Below are 17500 nucleotides of genomic sequence, written 5' to 3'. Positions count from 1 at the left end.
ATCCCTCACGCTGGTAAACTCTAGAACAATCTTCCTTCATCTGTATTTCCTCCCGCCTACGACTTGAACTCTTTCAAAAGGAGGGTATCAGGACACCTCTCCTCCCGAAACTGACCGTTCTTTCGGCCACCTCTTTTGATTCTTTTTTGGGAGCAGCGAGTAGCGGGCTTTTTTTTTTATTATTGTTTTCTTTTTTTGTGCCCTTGAGCTGTCTCCTTTGTTGTAAAAAAAAAAAAATCTTCCTATTTGCCTTTCTGTCTATCTACTTGTCTATATTTGCTTGTCTTCCCATCGACCTTTCAATCTGTTTGCCTGTCCATCTTTATAACTGCCTTTCTATCTTCCTTTTCTATCTATATGTCTTGCTATTTTACATCCCAAACTCAGCCTTTCTGTTTCAAAGCAAGTTACGCGTTTTGGTTGAGTGACCCCTCACAGAAAACGAGGTGCACTGAATCTCCAAAAGAAAATGTGATGGATTTCAGCTTGTAGGACTATTTTGTAAGACTTGCTTGATGTTGCTTCTAGCGGTGACTACGAGCGAATTGATTGATTAATGGACTGATTGATTGGCTGATTGATTGAGGTATGCAGTCATGGTGCCTCTAATACAGTAGTCATAAGGCGTCGAGGTTAGAATGAAGGTTATAGAGTTACAGAATACAATGCGGAGATGCAGGGGTGGCATTCTCAGACGTTTCCGGATCTCACATCAGCTAATTCCAAGGGCCAAAAGATGGATCAATCGGGTTCTAATGAGTCTTCCTTTAGGTTCAGAAAAGGAGTCAAACTACCACCAGGGTTATAAAACTACCCCTCGCAATGCCCAAAACTCCTATAGAAGCCCTGTCAAATATATGTACTTGGGTGCCGCAATGTTTGAGAATATGGGTCCAGAATGTCAAGAAATCGAGAATGGGAAGCGAAAGCAGAGAAAACCATGAGAGATAGACGAGTGAGGAGCTGAAGGGGAGAAGCTGAGGCGTGGGAGGAAGAGGTGCGGAGAGGAGGAAAGAAAGGAAGGTGGAAGATCGGAAGGATGGTGACGTTAAAGGTGGAGGGAGTAAAGTGGGCGTGAGGGAAGGAAAACACAACTAGAGGAAGAAAAACACGGAAGGGCAAAGAAGGAAGAAAGTTACGTTAGGGCTAAAAGGAATATTTGAGAAGAAAGAGAAAGCGAGGAAGAAAGATAAACAGGTCCCAGGAAAAGAGGATTAAAGACGAGAAAGAAAAAATGAAAAAAGCGAGGAAAGAATGTGAGAAAAAATAGGAACATGAAAAAATCTAAAAAGAGGAAAAAAAAAACGATGAGGGAAGAACATGTTTAAAGAAATGATGATTAAATACAAGAATGAACGAGGGAAAGAAAGGGAGAAAGAAAGGAAAGGAGGGAAGAAAGAAGGAGAAGCAAGAGTATAGGCTATGAACACGACAGAAAAATAAGTCTAAAGAAAGTTATATCACAAATAATGTAAAAAAAAAAAAGGGAGGGAGGAAGAAGGAAACAAATATTAGGAACACGAAACAAAGGAAATGAGATAAGAAATAATGAAGAGAGGGAGGGAGGAAAGGAGAAATTGGAGGGAGAGTAGGAGGAAAGGAGAAATTAGAGGGAGAGCAGGAGGGAGAGAGGAAAGGAGAAATTGGATGGAGAGCAGAAGGGAGGGAGGAAAGGAGAAATTGGAGGGAGAGCAGGAGGGAGAGAGGAAAGGAGAAATTGGATGGAGAGCAGAAGGGAGGGAGGAAAGGAGAAACTGGAGGGAGAGTAGGAGGAAAGGAGAAATTGGAGGGAGAGTAGGAGGAAAGGAGAAATTGGAGGGAGAGTAGGAGGAAAGGAGTAATTGGAGGGAGAGTAGGAGGAAAGGAGAAGTTGGATGGAGATTAGGAGGAAAGGAGAAATTGGAGGGAGAGTAGGAGGAAAGGAGAAATTGGAGGGAGAGTAGGAGGAAAGGAGAAATTGGAGGGAGAGTAGGAGGAAAGGAGAAATTGGAGGGAGAGGAGGAGGGACGGAGAAATTGGAGGGAGAGTAGGAGGAAAGGAGAAACTGGAGGGAGAGTAGGAGGAAAGGAGAAATTGGAGGGAAAGTAGGAGGAAAGGAGAAATTGGAGGGAGAGTAGGAGGAAAGGAGAAATTGGAGGGAGAGTAGGAGGAAAGGAGAAATTGGAGGGAGAGTAGGAGGAAAGGAGAAATTGGAGGGAGAGTAGGAGGAAAGGAGAAAGTGGAGGAGAGGAGGAGGAAAGGAGAAATTGGAGGAGAGTAGGAGGAAAGGAGAAATTGGAGGGAGAGTAGGAGGAGAAATTGGAGGAGAGTAGGAGGAAAGGAGAAATTGGAGGAGAGGAGGAGGAAAGGAGAAATTGGAGGGAGAGTAGGAGGAAAGGAGAAATTGGATGGAGAGTAGGAGGAAAGGAGAAATTGGAGGAGAGGAGGAGGAAAGGAGAAATGGGAGGGAGTTTAGGAGGAAAGGAGAAATTGGAGGGAGAGTAGGAGGAAAGGAGAAATTGGAGGGAGAGTAGGAGGAAAGGAGAAATTGGAGGGAGAGTAGGAGGAAAGGAGAAATTGGAGGGAGAGTAGGAGGAAAGGAGAAATTGGAGGGAGAGTAGGAGGAAAGGAGAAATTGGAGGGAGAGGAGGAGGAAAGGAGAAATTGGAGGGAGAGTAGGAGGAAAGGAGAAATTGGAGGGAGAGTAGGAGGAAAGGAGAAATTGGAGGGAGAGGAGGAGGAAGGGAGGAAAGGAGAAATTGGAGGGAGAGTAGGAGGGAGGGAGGAAAGGAGAAATTGGAGGGAGAGTAGGAGGAAAGGAGAAATTGGAGGGAGAGGGAGGGAGGAGGAAAGGAGAAATTGAGGAGAGAGGAGAAGGGAGGAAAGGAGAAATTGGAGGGAGAGTAGGAGGAAGGGAGGAAAGGAGAAATTGGAGGGAGAGTAGGAGGGAGGGAGGAAAGGAGAAATTGGAGGGAGAGTAGGAGGAAGGGAGGAAAGGAGAAATTGGAGGGAAAGTAGGAGGAAGGGAGGAAAGGAGAAATTGGAGGGAGAGTAGGAGGAAAGGAGAAATTGGAGGGAGAGGAGGAGGAAAGGAGAAATTGGAGGGAGAGTAGGAGGGAGGGAGGAAAGGAGAAATTGGAGGGAGAATAGGAGGAAGGGAGGAAAGGAGAAACTGGAGGGAGAGTAGGAGGGAGGGAGGAAAGGAGAAATTGGAGGAAGAGTAGGAGGGAGAGTAGGAGGAAAGGAGAAATTAGAGGGAGAGTAGGAGGGAGGGAGGAAAGGAGAAATTGGAGGGAGAGTAGGAGGGAGGGAGGAAAGGAGAGGACGGGGCAGGCGGGTGAGGCAACACTCCTTCAGCCCCCCGAGATTAGCGCCAGCGGGAGAGGCTGAGCCGTCGCCCAAATATTGTCACTGGGCTTAAAGTTCTGACGGCAGGTAGACAAGCAGACGAACGGACAGACGGACGGACGGACGGACAGCTAAACGGCAAAACAGCGCCAGGAGTAAACCACGAACACCTGGAAAGACTTGTAAACGAAACTAGTACACTAAAGATTGAGTTTGTTTGTGCTAGCAAGCTTTATTTATTTATTTTCTATTTTTCTCTTGATTTACATTTTTCACTCTACTGTTTTGCATGCAGATAAAAGACAGTTAATATAAAAACGACTAACTGACGACAAAGGTAAACCGCTAACACCTGGGAAGACATGAAAGAGAGACTACTGCTACTCTGAATAATAAGTTTCTTTCCTATGTAAAACAGAAATGACAAAAGAAATACAAGGCGACGTTTAGAGTAATGATTGGGAATTAGTAACGAGTAATAAGCGCATATCTCCCCCCCAGGAAGAAAAGGTCACAGCAATACCACGAAGAAATCTGAAACTAAAACTGCTAGCATTGTTTTTGCCAGAGACGCCGATGAGCGAACTTAAGTACCCACCCAGCAACCCACCGCCATCGGAACCCCACCCGCAAAAGGTTAAATTAAAAAAAACAGCTCCGCGCAGGACTAATGCATGACCACTCGATATTCCCATTAGTCGGTTTGTTTCGCGGACACACAAAAAAATCAATAATAGACGCTTGGAAAACACGTCCCGTCGGGTGGCAAACTGAGGCGATCAAAATGTCAACACCGGCGACCAAGAAGAAGCGTCAACACCGCGAGGGACCCGAGGGTAAGACTTCACACTCAATCCCCAAAGCTTGTTTGTTTCATACACACGTCAAAACAGCGGGAAAACTACGCGGGAAAACACTCAATAGTTCAAATACTACGACTTGAATTTCAAAGAAGCCTAAAAGATTGAAATTTACCCGCCAGAGACTTTAAAATAAGACTTAAATGATAGATAGGACTTCACAATCAATCCCCAGAGTAAATGTAGCAAAAAAATCCATGGGGAAAACACTCCGCAGGTCAAATACTACGCCTTGCACCTCACTATGCGAAGGAGATGAGCACCGAGGCCACGCGCAGCTACAGGGTATGTCCCGAACTTTACTTACTCCCCAACGTGCTACATAACGAAACTGCAACAGAGATGAGCACCGAGGCCACCAACACACAGCTATAGTAAATCCCCCAAATTTAACTTACCAAGGAGCTAGTCAACTTTACTCTCTTTCGGCCACCTCTTTGAATTCTTTTTGGGAGCAGCGAGTAGCGGGCTTTTTTTTTTTATTATTGTTTCCTTTTATTTGTGCCCTTAAGCTGTCTCCTTTGTTGTAAAAAAAAAATGACGAAGAGATGAAAATGAATACGATCACATTACCGTAAATCTCTGAGACAAACACAAACATTCATTTTCAGACACAAGTGGTGGACGAAGTCGCGCAGAATTATGGAATCAATAAACCCGATTTCATCCTGATAGCAAAAGTTTATAACGATTGTTTTATTTGGTACTCATTGGCAAAACCCGTGAGTCGGACATCTGCCTTCGATATTTCATCGCAGCGTAAAATTGCCAATCGCCTAGTAATCGACGTGCGCGGAGTGGGATAGACAAAAAGTAATTCAACAAAGTCTCTCAGTGATCCAATACTTGAGAAATTATTGCATATTGACAGTAAATGCATAAAGTTCATATAATTCAGTGAAGCTAATAAAAAAAAGTAAAGAAAGCGATTGGTATTTGATTAATTGAGCAGAAGTAGCCAGTATCTAGCGGGCTTTTTTATTATTTTTTTTATATTAGCAGGCTTTCTTATTGCGGGCTTTTTTATGTAGCGTTTTTTTATATATAATTTGTGTTGCCCTTGAGCCGGCCCTTTTGCAGTAAAAAAAAAGAAAGAGCGTCGACTGGCGCTATTTTTGTTTGTGTTGCGCGCGGCGACGAAACTCAACACACCAGCAACACCGCACCACACGTTGTACTCTATTATTTACGAGTGACGTCATCAAGTCATGTTACTAGCTGGTGTCGTAATGATTTCCTAGGCGTGGTTTCATTTTTTGCCATCGATTGTCTGTGCTGAATGATGCAGGGCCGTGACGTCCGCCCCAAATACATGAGGGATGGACGACTGACCGACTGACTGATTACTGTTTATCGTGCGTTTAATCATGTGTTGTTATGGATCACAGGAGAAAAAATAACACGTCCTGCCGAGGTATATTTACGCATGATTTTTTTTTTAATAACACTGTCTGCATTTCATTATGTATATCGGTTTTTCTTCATTTTTAGTTGCGTATCTTTCTAGCATATCTTTTTTGCATGTCTTTTTGTATATCTGTCTGCTGAGGGTAGGTTAAAAAACATTCATATAATTTGCAGAGTTATTCAAAAGCCTCTTTAGAAGATCAATTAATTCTTCTCCTTTACACATTTTTTTTTACCTAACACTCATACAAACTTGGTAAGCCTTTTATCTCCCCCCGTTGCAATCATCACTTTTTAATTAATACTTGCCGAGGTAACCCTTGAAACCACGCAGTATTTTAATCATTCCATTTTATCCCTGGAATTAAATCACGATATATGTATGAAAAAAAAAAAGCTGAACCCAGACACACACACACACACACACACACACACACACACACACACACACACACACACACACACAGTTAAAAATATAATCAATGCATCACTAACTTGCCAATGCTAAAAATAAAACCTCACATAAATCGGAAAGCCGCACACGCTGGGAATAAATTTAGAGAGAAAAAGTTGAAAAATAGTGTGGAGTTTAAATGTATGTCATATTGGTGCACGTGTGAGGGCGCCGAAAAAAAGAGGCAGCGGCAAAGTCCCATGTCGGCGTGAATCAAAAGTGTGACGTGTGTGCGTGTGTGTGTGTGTGTATGGGGAGGGGGGGGGGGGGATGTAGAGGGTGTCCTTCGTCTCTCAGCGTCACCATCACTTATTCACTCTCTCTTGAGGGTCACCAAATATCAAAGAGGGTTACGTTACTGGTAATCTGACTTGGTAAATAACAAAGATAGAGAGCAAGGTAGAAAAGATATATATAAAGACAGAGACAGAGTTACTTCTACATACATCCAAGCATACGTTCAGACAGACACACAGACAGACAGACACAGACAGACAGACAGACGGACAGAAACACAGGCAAACAGGTAGGTAAAGAAAGACACAGCAGATAAAACAAGAAAACATAAAGACAGACTGATGATTTAATGTCAAACGAAGCTAACATAAAACAAGGGAAAAGACGTGTGTGAAAAGGTTGATAAGGAACGAAATAGAAGAGGAGAAAAGTAAAAATAATACACAGAGAAGAGAAAAAGTGGACAAAAGGGAGATGTAAACAGGAAGAACTAAAAGGTGTGAGAAGTTGCACAAAAAGAGTGAACAAAACTTAATCACTGAGAGTAGAAGGAAGATAAGAATAATAATGAGGGAAATAGAAGAGGACAAAGAGAAGAAAATAAGACAAGAGGAGGAGGAAGAGGAGGAGGAGCAGGAGCCAAAGGAGTTATTTAAAGGGAATGAAAGATTAGAGAGGACGAATAGAAGTAGCGAGTGAGAGAAATAAAAAAAGAAACGAGAGGAAAAACGTGGGGTGAAAAATGACGAAGAGGGGAGGAAAGAAAAGGACGAGAAGGAAAAAAAAAAGAGGAGAAAGAGGGACATGACGATGAGAAACATAAGAGGAAGAGAAGAAAAGAAAAAGAGAAGGAAAGAAAATAAGGATGAAAAGAGAACGATGGAGGAGATAATGACGAAAGAGGGAGACAAACAATAGAGGACAAGGAAAGTAAAAATAAGGAAGATAAGGAAAAAGAACTAAAAGAAAAAAAAAAGGGAAAAGACGAAGGAAAGATGGGGACGCGGCGGACGGAGTAGAGAGGGAAAAAGGAAAGAGGATGAAAAAAATGAAAAAAAAGATGGAGGAAAAAATGGGAAGAGAAAAGTTTGAGAGATGGAAGAGAGTGAGAGAGGCTTGGAGCTCAGTGGCTTGGAAGGCGGAGGAGAGGAGAGGAAAACATCGGAAGGAAAATACTTAGAAATTGAAAAGGGGAAAAAAAGAAGAAATGGTTCGAAATTGAAAAAGGGAGAAAGAAAGAAGGAAGACAGCTATGAATGAAGGGAGAGAAGGAAGGAATGATGCAGAGATAGAGGAAGGAAGGGAGGAAGGGAGGAAAAAAGTTAGGAAGGGAAGGAGAAAAGGAAGAGAGGAAGGGAGGAAGAAAGAAAGGAAGGAAGGAAGAAAAGGATGATGGAACGTCTGTGTATCAGGATAAGTTTTTCTTGCTGTTCGTCTGTTAGGTTTGTGTTTTTTGTTTGTCTGTTGGTGGATCTATATTTTTGTCTGTCTGTCTGTCTGTCTGTGTCTCCTCGTGTTATTTCCTCTAATATCTATTGTACGAGAGAGAGAGAGAGAGAGAGAGAGAGAGAGAGAGAGAGAGAGAGAGAGAGAGAGAGAGAGAGAGAGAGAGAGAGAGAGAGAGAGAGAGAGAGAGAGAGAGAGAGAGAGAGAGAGAGAGAGAGAGAGAGAGAGAGAGAGAGAGAGAGAGAGAGAGAGAGAGAGAGAGAGAGAGAGAGAGAGAGAGAAAAGAAGGAGCGAGCAGCATATTGATTAAAGCTGATAAGTGCAGAAATAGAAATCGATAACTGATGAAACGGGCGAAATGTAAGAGAACAAATAATAAAGGACCAACAACCAAAAGATGAAATGAAGCACTTGAGCACAGGAGTGTTTAGAGAGGATGAGGGATGAAATACAACACACAGAGGCAAACAGGTACGTATAGAAAGACATGATATAAAACAAGAAAACATTAAGATAGACTGATGATTTAATGTCAAGGGAAGCTAACTTAAAACGAGGAGAGAAACGTGCGTGAAAACGTTGATAAGGAATTAAATAAAAGCGGAGAAAAAAGTAAAAAAAATACAGAGAAAGAAGGGACGAAGAGGAGAAAGATAAAAGCAGAAAGAGCTAAAAAGTGTGAGAAGTTGCAACAAAAGGAGTGAACGAAACTCAGTCAATGAAAGTAGAGAGAAGATAAAAACGAAAATGAGGGATAAAATAAGAGGACAAAAAGGAGAAAATAAAACAAGAGGAGGAGGAGGAAGAGGAGGAAGAGGAGCCAAAAGAGTTATTTAAAGGGAGTGAAAGATTAAAGATTACAAACAGAAGTAGCGAGCGAGAGAGGAATAAAAAAAAAGGAAAACGAGAGGAGGAAAAACGTGGAGTGACAAATGACGAAGAGGGAGAGAAGAGGCACGAAGAGAGAGCAGAGGAAGATGAAGAATGAAAAATAGACGAAAGAGGTTGAAGAATGGGAAGGGGAAGGGTACAGGGAATCTATCTATCTATCTGTCTATCTATATCTATCTCTCCGTCTATCTATATCTGTCTAGTTCTATCTATCTGAGTGCTTAGCGGGCTTTATTTGTTGTTGTTTGGTTTTACTCTTTAGCTGCTTCCTTTAATGTAAAATAGTAGTCTCTCCTTCTCTCTCTATCTCTCTATCTATCTCTCTATCTACCTATATATCTCATTCTCTCTCTCTCTATCTATCTATCTACCTATCTATCTCTTTCTTTCTCTCTCTCTATCTATCTATCTCACGCTTCCTCGTATTCTTCCCCTTACTTGCCGCGTCTTTGGAGTATAATTGTGTTGAATTAATGTGGTTTCCGGTGACAAGCGACGAGAGAGACTTCTTCTGCGTCTCCCTTTTGTGTCTTCGTCTCGGCAAATACTCGTTATGGGACCAAAAGTGACGTTAAGTGTCTTCCTGTGTGTGTGTGGAGGGATGAGAAAGGGGGGGGGGGGGAGGTGATGAGTGTGTAGGGGTGGGTGGGAGCACGTGAGGATGTATGTGTGTGTGAGGGGTAGTGTGTGGGTGTGTGAGAGGGTGTCAAAAACTGAAAGATAAAATAAATGTGTACGCAAGAATTCATCGATAGACTAAATGACTGATTGCATGACTGACTGACTGACTGAATGACTATCTCTCTCTCTCTCTCTCTCTCTCTCTCTCTCTCTCTCTCTGCAGTAACACAAAGATTTATCGCGTTAAACAAAAAAAGTCGTCAAAAGTTTCCTTCTAAACAGCTCTAGGAAGTTTGTATTTATTTAGTTTTTTTTTTTTCAGAGAGAGAGAGAGAGAGAGAAATAAAAAAAAAGTCCGTGGAAAATGGTTGCTCGCATTCGTATAATTGGACAAAAATAGTTCCTCTTCCCTTGCCAGCCTGTTCCTTTTTTTTTTACTCTCCCTTTTCCTTTCCCTCAACTCTCTTTCATTCCCTTTCATTCCCTTCTCTCTCACCGTTCCCTTCCCCTTATCTACCCTTTCTTCACCCCCGTTTCCATAGTCTCTCTTTTCCATTCTGCCTTTTCCGTTTCCTCCACCCCTTTCCATCCATTCCCTTCATATTCCTTTTCTTTAATCTTTTCCTTCCTCTTGTCCCCCACATTTTTCACCTTTCCCTCACTTTCTTTTTCCTTTTTCTTTTTCCCTTTTCCACCCGTACCTTCCCTTCCTTCCCCTTCTCTTCTCTTTCATCTTAACTGTCCCTCTTTCTCCCATTACTTTACCTTCTCTTAACCTTTTACTTTTCTCTCCCTATGTACTTCATCATCTTCAATCTACTATTTGAATTCCCCTTTTCTTCCTCTTCCCTTTAAGTTTTACCTTTCTTTTTCCACTTTCCTTCACACTTTAACTTGACTGGTTCTCTTTTTATCCTTCCTCTTAAAATCTCTCTTCTATTTCCTTCATTCCTCTTCCCATCGCTATTCCTCCACCTTTCTCCTTCTATCCTCCCCTTCCCATAGTCACCTCCCTTTTTCTTCCCTTTTTCTGTATCCTTCGCAATTCACATTCTCCCCTCTCATTAGTCTATTTCCCCTTCATCCTTCTCTGACCTCTCTCTTCTTCTCTCCCTTCCTTCATCCTTTCATCATCTAACCTCCACATTTCATCTCCATTCTCTTCCCTTCACCTTCCTTTCCCTTGTCCCTAAGCCTTCATCTTTCCCCCATCCAATACCTCCCCATTTCCCTTCCCTCTCGTATCGCCTCCTTCCCCCACCTTAACCATCACCCCTCCCCACCACCACCATCACCTCAATCACTCCCCTGCCCCCTGCGACCCCGCCATTTGCTCCCGGAAGAGTTGGTGACCGTGAAAGCATTAGTCAGGTAAAGGTGATTCGTGACGCCACCTGGTAACATTTAAAGCGTAATCAATATTCAGGAAATAAAATGTAATTCGTAATAGTCGAACACGTAAAGGTAAAATGGCATACACACACACACACACACACACACACACACACACACACACACACACACACACAGCTAGTAACACACGCACGTAAAACAAGTTAATCGAGTTAGTTGAGAGTATAAAAAAAGTAAACTGAGAGGACAATATATTTTTTTTTCTAAAGAAGACAACGAACAACTTCTGATACTCACGGAACAAGAAGCAACCAGAGGCGAGGGCAGAGGGGGCCTGGAGGGGGTGACAGCGTTGTGTTTTGGGGTGAGGGGTGAGGAAGGAAGGAAGGAAGGAAGGGAGGGAGGGAGAGAGAGGAGGGAGGAGGCTGCTGGCTGGCTGTTGTTGTGAGGGGTGAGGGAGGGGCGGGCGGTGAGGGCCTCGGCTAACTTAGTAGGAAGCTCTTCTGTCGGAAAAATCTCTGCAGCAACTTTTTTTCCTTCCGTCTTGGTCAGCGAGAGAGTGGAATTCCCTCACCATGCTGCCTTGACCCTGCCTTCTCTTATTCTTCCTCTTGTCTCCTCTCTCTCTCTCTCTCTTACTTTTTATCACCTTTCCTCCTCCTTCTTCCTCCTCCTCCTCCTGCTCCTTCTTCTTTTTCCCTTACTCCTGGTCTCTCCTCTGACGGCTCTCTTTCTCTCTCTCGCACGCCCTAATTTCCATATATTATCTCTCTTCGCCCTTTTCTGACGTCTCTTTCTACTTTCTTATATTCTTTTCCGGCTTTTCTTACTCTTCTTACTTTATCCTTTGACTTCTGGACCCCTGCGTGCCTGAGGTGTGGCGGGAGGGACGAAGGGAGGGGTGAAGGAAGGGACGAAGGGCAGCTTGGGACTGGCCGCCTTTGCTTCTCCCGGGGACTCCAGCTGCCTAGGATTCCGCTGAGTCCGGTAGAAGGCGCGAGGACCCACTTCAGGCCAGGAGGCGGTGGAGGCGGCGCAGGTGGAGGGGGTGGATGGGCCGTTGTTCTCCCTCTCTTTCAGACACTTTAATGGAAGACTTGTTTGGATATGTTAAGGTTTTCTTTTTCTTTAACTCTTGATTATTTTGCCCCTCCCTTTTTCCTTAATGAATGTAAGGGAAGCGGGTTTTGTTGATTGTTTTGTATTTTGGTTTTGTTTTGCGCCTGTTGTCTTCGCCTTCTTTCTTCTCCTTTCTCAAAATGGTTATAAAATGGAAGCCTCGAGAGTTTTGTTGTGGATTCAGAGTCCTGGAAAATCTGTGTGTATGTGTATGTTTGTGTTTCGAATCACCCACCACTCGGCACTTGAAGTAATCACGAGGGTTGGTTGTTTCCTTGCTACAGGGAAGGACTACAACGTCTTCTCTCGCCTCCTCCGTCACCGAAAAACATTTGCCTTCAGTACAAAAATATCAGCGTGGCCTGGCGGGGCTGCAGCGGGAGAGGAGTCGATGCTCGCGAGGGCCACAGACGATCATGAGAGGCTCGCTCCGCCGCGGCCAAGTGTCTCTCGTGCAGTCAGTTGGCTTCCGGGGCAAATATTGGCGAATCCTCTTGAGCGCGATGAAGAGGAGACATCAAGCGAGCGGCGGCGCGGACAAACGTGGGGTGTTTTATCTCCCACTGTGTGTTTCCTGTGTGCTGGGGGACGAGGACCTGCGACGTGATGGCGCAGAGGGGAGTGGCTGCTAGTGGATCCCGCCCGACAAATAGATTATGACATTTATTCTTTTCTCTGATCACTGGACGCAATTATTTTCAGGTGCACGCAACACCGAGGAAGACTTGAGAGCAGCTGCGGGACCACCTTCCTGAGGCGTGGGTGTTCCTTTGCTTGGAGGCGAATGAACGATCTTTTTTCCTTATTTCGGTTTTAGTTCTTGTTCTGCCTTGGCCATAGCGGCGTGACACCCACCTCGCTGCCTGGCCGTGTCTCGGGGCTGCTGACACACACGCGCACACACAACACGCGTACATAAACACGCTCCCTTGACGGCCGGGCTTCCAGGTTATGCTTGAGGGTCTTGGAGGGGGGGCGGGGCTCCTGTGACGGGCGTGGGAAAACACCAAGCGAACGACAATTTCTTTAGGTTGAGCCAAGGTTCACATTGACACGAGACGACAACACACCGAAAGCCAACTATGATCAGCTCAGCAACGAGATACTAGTCAGTGTTTCGAGTTGGTTATCAAGTCCTCTCGCCAAACTTATATCGGCGAGGGAGGGAAGGACACCTTAATTGAGGAAGAAGCTCTGTGCTGGGCGTGAGGGAGAGCGTGGGAGAGAAGCTCCGGCGCTGGGGTGTGGCGTGGCGGTAGGGTGTGCTGTGGGGGGAGAGAGAGCTGGAGAGCGTCAGGGAGAGCTGTCACCACCACCAAGTCTGCCTGCCGACTACTGGGATAGCGGACGAGAGAGCCCGGCAGCCACAACCCAGCCTGGCCCATCCGCCCTCCCGCCTCGCTCGCTCCTGCCGCCCTCCCGCCCACCCTCCCTCCGTCCTCCCTTTCTCCCCACCCCTTCCTTCCCTTCCCCTTAGCTTGCCGCCCCTCCAGTCACCACATCGCCACAGACACTCAGCCCAGTTTCCTCTGCTTCCCGTTGCTGGTGTTTCCCCTTCCTTCCTTGGTCACCATAGCCACGTGCCCTTACCATCCACAGCACCTCTCCCCCCCCCCCCCACACATACATACACAGAGAGAAAGCGCCAATATCCTCATGTTTACAGGGCCGCCCGCCGCCTCATCATCTCCTCTCCGTCAATGACCTCCAATCGGACACTCGCGTCACCCAAGCTTCTGCGTTCCCTTTTTCTCTGCGTTTACGCCCCGTCGACGCCGCCCTCCGGAGCCGCCCGCCGCCTGCCGATAACACAGCACCGATTTCCGATACGCCAGTGCTAGGATTGGACATTCGCTGCCGATATACTGGCACGTTTCTCCCTTTTTTATATGTATTACCGTTGTTGCTATTTTGGTGGAAGGGACATGAAGGGACGCGAGGGGAGGACCGTGATCCGCGGACACACACACACACACACACACACACACACACACACACACACACACACACACACACACACACACACACACACACCTGTTTGTTCGAGTCACCTTTAAACTCATCATTTTTGGCCAGATATTTTTTGGGGATATTGTTTTTTTCTGGTTCATGTGCTGTATTTCACGGTGTTTTTTTTTTGTTATTGTTGTTGTTGACTCTACTATTAAAGAGAGAAACGTCGCCTCCGAGGAAAACTGATCGAATGTTTTAAAATACTCAATGGTGTCACGAATGTAGACAGAACAAAATTGTTTATGATCGATGACACTTTGCGAACGAGGAACAATAACATAAAACTCAAATGTAGACAAGTAAATTCAGATTGCACCAAATTTTTCTTCACCAACGTTGTAGTGCGAGAATGGAATAAGCTCCCACCTTCAGTGGTCCAGTATAACACGATTGACTCCTTTAAAAACAAGCTCGATCGTCACTTCCTTCAAGTTAATATTAACTAGAGTAAAAATGCAACGTTTTGGAGCTATCTGATTAATGTAGAATCACTTAGGTTTAAGGACAGACCACCTAGTCTGGACCATGGGGTCTGTATGGTCTGATTTTCTATGTAAATCTATGTAAATCTCTCTCTCTCTCTCTCTCTCTCTCTCTCTCTCTCTCTCTCTCTCTCTCTCTCTCTCTCTCTCTCTCTCTCTCTCATTTGTGTGGAGGAGAATAAATACGTGTCTGAGCTCAGGGAGGAGGAGGAGGAAAAAATGGTGGGGAATATGAAAAGGGGAGAGAAGAGTGAGAGGAGAAAGGGGGGAGAGTAGAGGAGGAGGAGGAGGGTAAGGAGGACTAGGATTAGGAGGAGGATGTGGGGGGATGCGAACCAAAGATCACCAGTTTTTCTTACGTATCGAATCCTGTCAGCTACCACTCCCCCCTCCTCCTCTTCCTCCTCCTCCTCCTTCTCCTCCCTCCTCCTTCCCCTCCCCCTTCTACCCCTCCTCCTCCTCCTCTGCTTCATCCTCTTCTCACTCTTTCTGTCTTGTCTACTTTCGCTGTCTTCCTCCTAAAGTGTGTGTGTGTGTGTGTGTGTTTGTGTGTGTGTGTGTGTGTGTATGTGTGTGTATGTGTGTGTGTGTGTGTGCGCGCGCGTGCGTGCGTGCGTGCGTGCGTGCATGCGTGCGTGCGTGTGTGTGTGTAATGTTTGTCTCTCTCTCTCTCTCTCTCTCTCTCTCTCTCTCTCTCTCTCTCTCTCTCTCTCTCTCTCTCTCTCTCTCTCTCTCTCTCTCTCACACCTTCCATCTCACCTTGCGGCTCCACTAATCAATTCTTTTTTTCCTTCCACAAGTAAGCGTTGGACAGGTGTGCCGGCCCGACCAGGTCGTGTGTTCGTGTGTCTGAAGTAAGTATGAAGAAGTCTCTCTCCCTCCTTTCCATCTCCCTATTTCTTCTATACACTGCCTGCTCCTCTCTCCCTCTCCCATATCCTTCACTTATCTTTCCTCATTTCTTGAAGTCTATTTTGTTCCCCTACGGTTCTCCACATAATCTCCCTATTTTCATGCGGTCTTCGGTGTCAGGCACGTATCCCTCTTTCGCTCTCTCTGTTTCTCACCCTCTCACTCACTTATTTTCATTTCCAGTTGCTCCAGTTATCTCTCACGATGCGAAACAGAACTGAAGATGCTACTGATGAGGATGCCAGTGGTATAAATGATGAGATGGAGACGACAATTGAAAATGTCACCGATGAAGATGCCAGTGGCATAAATGATGAGATGGGAAAGACAATTGAAAATGTCACCGATGAAGATGCCAGTGGCATAAATGATGAGATGGGAAAGACCACTGAAGGCGATACCGATGAAGGAACCAGTGCGATAAATAATGAGGTCAGGATTCAAGAAGTCAGCGACGATGTTTCGTATGGTTTAGTAGACTCGCTCACATCTGTAACTGAAGTCACCGACGAGCTAACCGATGGTATAAAAGATGAGCTCAACTTCGTAATTGAAGAGCCCCGAGAAGAAACCTATGAAATAAAAGATGCGCTCAACTAACCTGGCAGTTTCTTCTTCCGGCCAGCAGCGTTTCTTCAGTCCAAGGCTCTTGTTCAAGGACTGTTCGGGCAAGATTTCTCACAAAAGCCTGTGACACCCGGGCCTTGAGTTCGCTGTCTGGACTTGCATTTCTTACATTACTTAAAACCTTTCTATCTATGAGTAAATCGTCCTGAAGGTAATATTTGAATCACAGAGTTTTACATTCAGAATTACATGCCAGAGCGCGCGTCCCCTATCCCACTGCCTCGTGCCGGGTGGTGTCAGCCGCCCCCGCATCGGCCGTGGCTGTGCCCAGCTCGTCCCAAACCGACGACTTCACACACCTCGCTCTCGCCCGGTTTCCTGACCCCGTCATTCATTATGTAGAAAAGCTGAGACCGCCATTGTCTTTCTGGGAAAATTCTTGCATCACACTAGCATGAATTTGAAACAATACTATGAAACCAAATGTACGAAAATGAGAGATAAATAGAGTGGCGCATAAACATTTTCCTGGACCTCTTTCCCTTCAACTCCTCATACTCGGCTGTTTTTCCTCCATGCAGGAATATTAGAGGTAGATAAATAGATACAAATAATTGAATAGAAGGTTAATTAGTTACATATAGATAGATAGATAGATAGATACATAGATAGATAGATTGCCAGGGAGATAAATAGTTCGATAGAAAGAAATTGGAAAGAAAGGAATAGAGATAGACAGAAAAAACGATATAAGTGTTTAGGTAGATATACAGAAGATGGAATAGAGAAATAAATAGATCAAGGGACAGAATGACAAACAGACTGATAGACAGACACAAAGATAGACAGTTAGATAGAAAAGTATAGAAAAAAAAGGAAATAGAAATCAGTACTTGACCTGACATTTCATATGCACCCATTGCCTTCTCTCTCTCTCTCTCTCTCTCTCTCTCTCTCTCTCTCTCTCTCTCTCTCTCTCTCTCTCTCTCTCACTTTGTCATTATTATTATTATTATTATTATTATTATTATTATTATTATTATTATAGTCTTCCAAATATGTCGAGGCCGGTCAGGCATAGGCTCCCGCGGATCCGATCCCCCCCTCTGCTCTGCCACACAGTCCCAACACCTATTTCATTCTCTCGTATGTAAGCTATAGGTAACAAATGAAAGGAAAAAAATAGGTGTTGGGACCGTAACTGAGCAGAGGGAAAATGACCCGGGAGCCAACGTCAAAACGGACTCGACATATTTGGAAGACTACAGTGATTTTCATGGCCCCATCATCTCCTCTCTATCCACTTTTCGGTTTTCCATTCTCTTGACATGAGTACGTAATTCAAGTTGGGGGCATACGCTATATCTGCGCGTGGCCTCAGTGGTCATTTTTGTTACATCAGGTTGTCGTGAATAATGATGATAGTAATAACAATAATAATAATAATGATAATAATAATAATGATAATAATAATAATAATAATAATAATAATAATAATAATAATAATAATAATAATAATAATAATAATAATAATAATGACAAAGTGAGAGAGAGAGAGAGAGAGAGAGAGAGAGAGAGAGAGAGAGAGAGAGAGAGAGAGAGAGAGAGAGAGAGAGAGAGAGAGAGAGAGAGAGAGAGAGAGAGAGAGAGAGAGAGAGAGAGAGAGAGAGAGAGAGAGAGAGAGAGAGAGAGAGAGAGAGAGAGAGAGAGAGAGAGAGAGAGAGAGAGAGAGTGTGTTTCATGGAGAGACTTCATGGACTTCTCTCGACAGCGTAAGAGGTAGTTTTCTTCTCCTCAGCCTCATCATCAAG

General features: G+C 44.6%; 1 protein-coding gene across 1 annotated transcript in view; it reads right to left on the bottom strand.

Annotated features, from left to right (window-relative positions):
• Window positions 1–13834, bottom strand: part of LOC127004019 (facilitated trehalose transporter Tret1-2 homolog) — a 110145-nt gene extending 96311 nt beyond the window's left edge. Inside the window, exon 1 of the mRNA XM_050871225.1 lies at window positions 10894–13834. The gene's annotated coding sequence lies outside the window, so the exon portion shown is untranslated. The remainder of the gene's footprint in view (window positions 1–10893) is intronic.
• Window positions 13835–17500: the final 3666 nt, after the last annotated feature.

The sequence above is a fragment of the Eriocheir sinensis genome, chromosome 27 (genome assembly GCF_024679095.1).
Source record: "Eriocheir sinensis breed Jianghai 21 chromosome 27, ASM2467909v1, whole genome shotgun sequence".
NCBI lineage: Eukaryota > Metazoa > Arthropoda > Malacostraca > Decapoda > Varunidae > Eriocheir > Eriocheir sinensis.
This window is presented reverse-complemented; position numbering and strand designations above follow the sequence as displayed.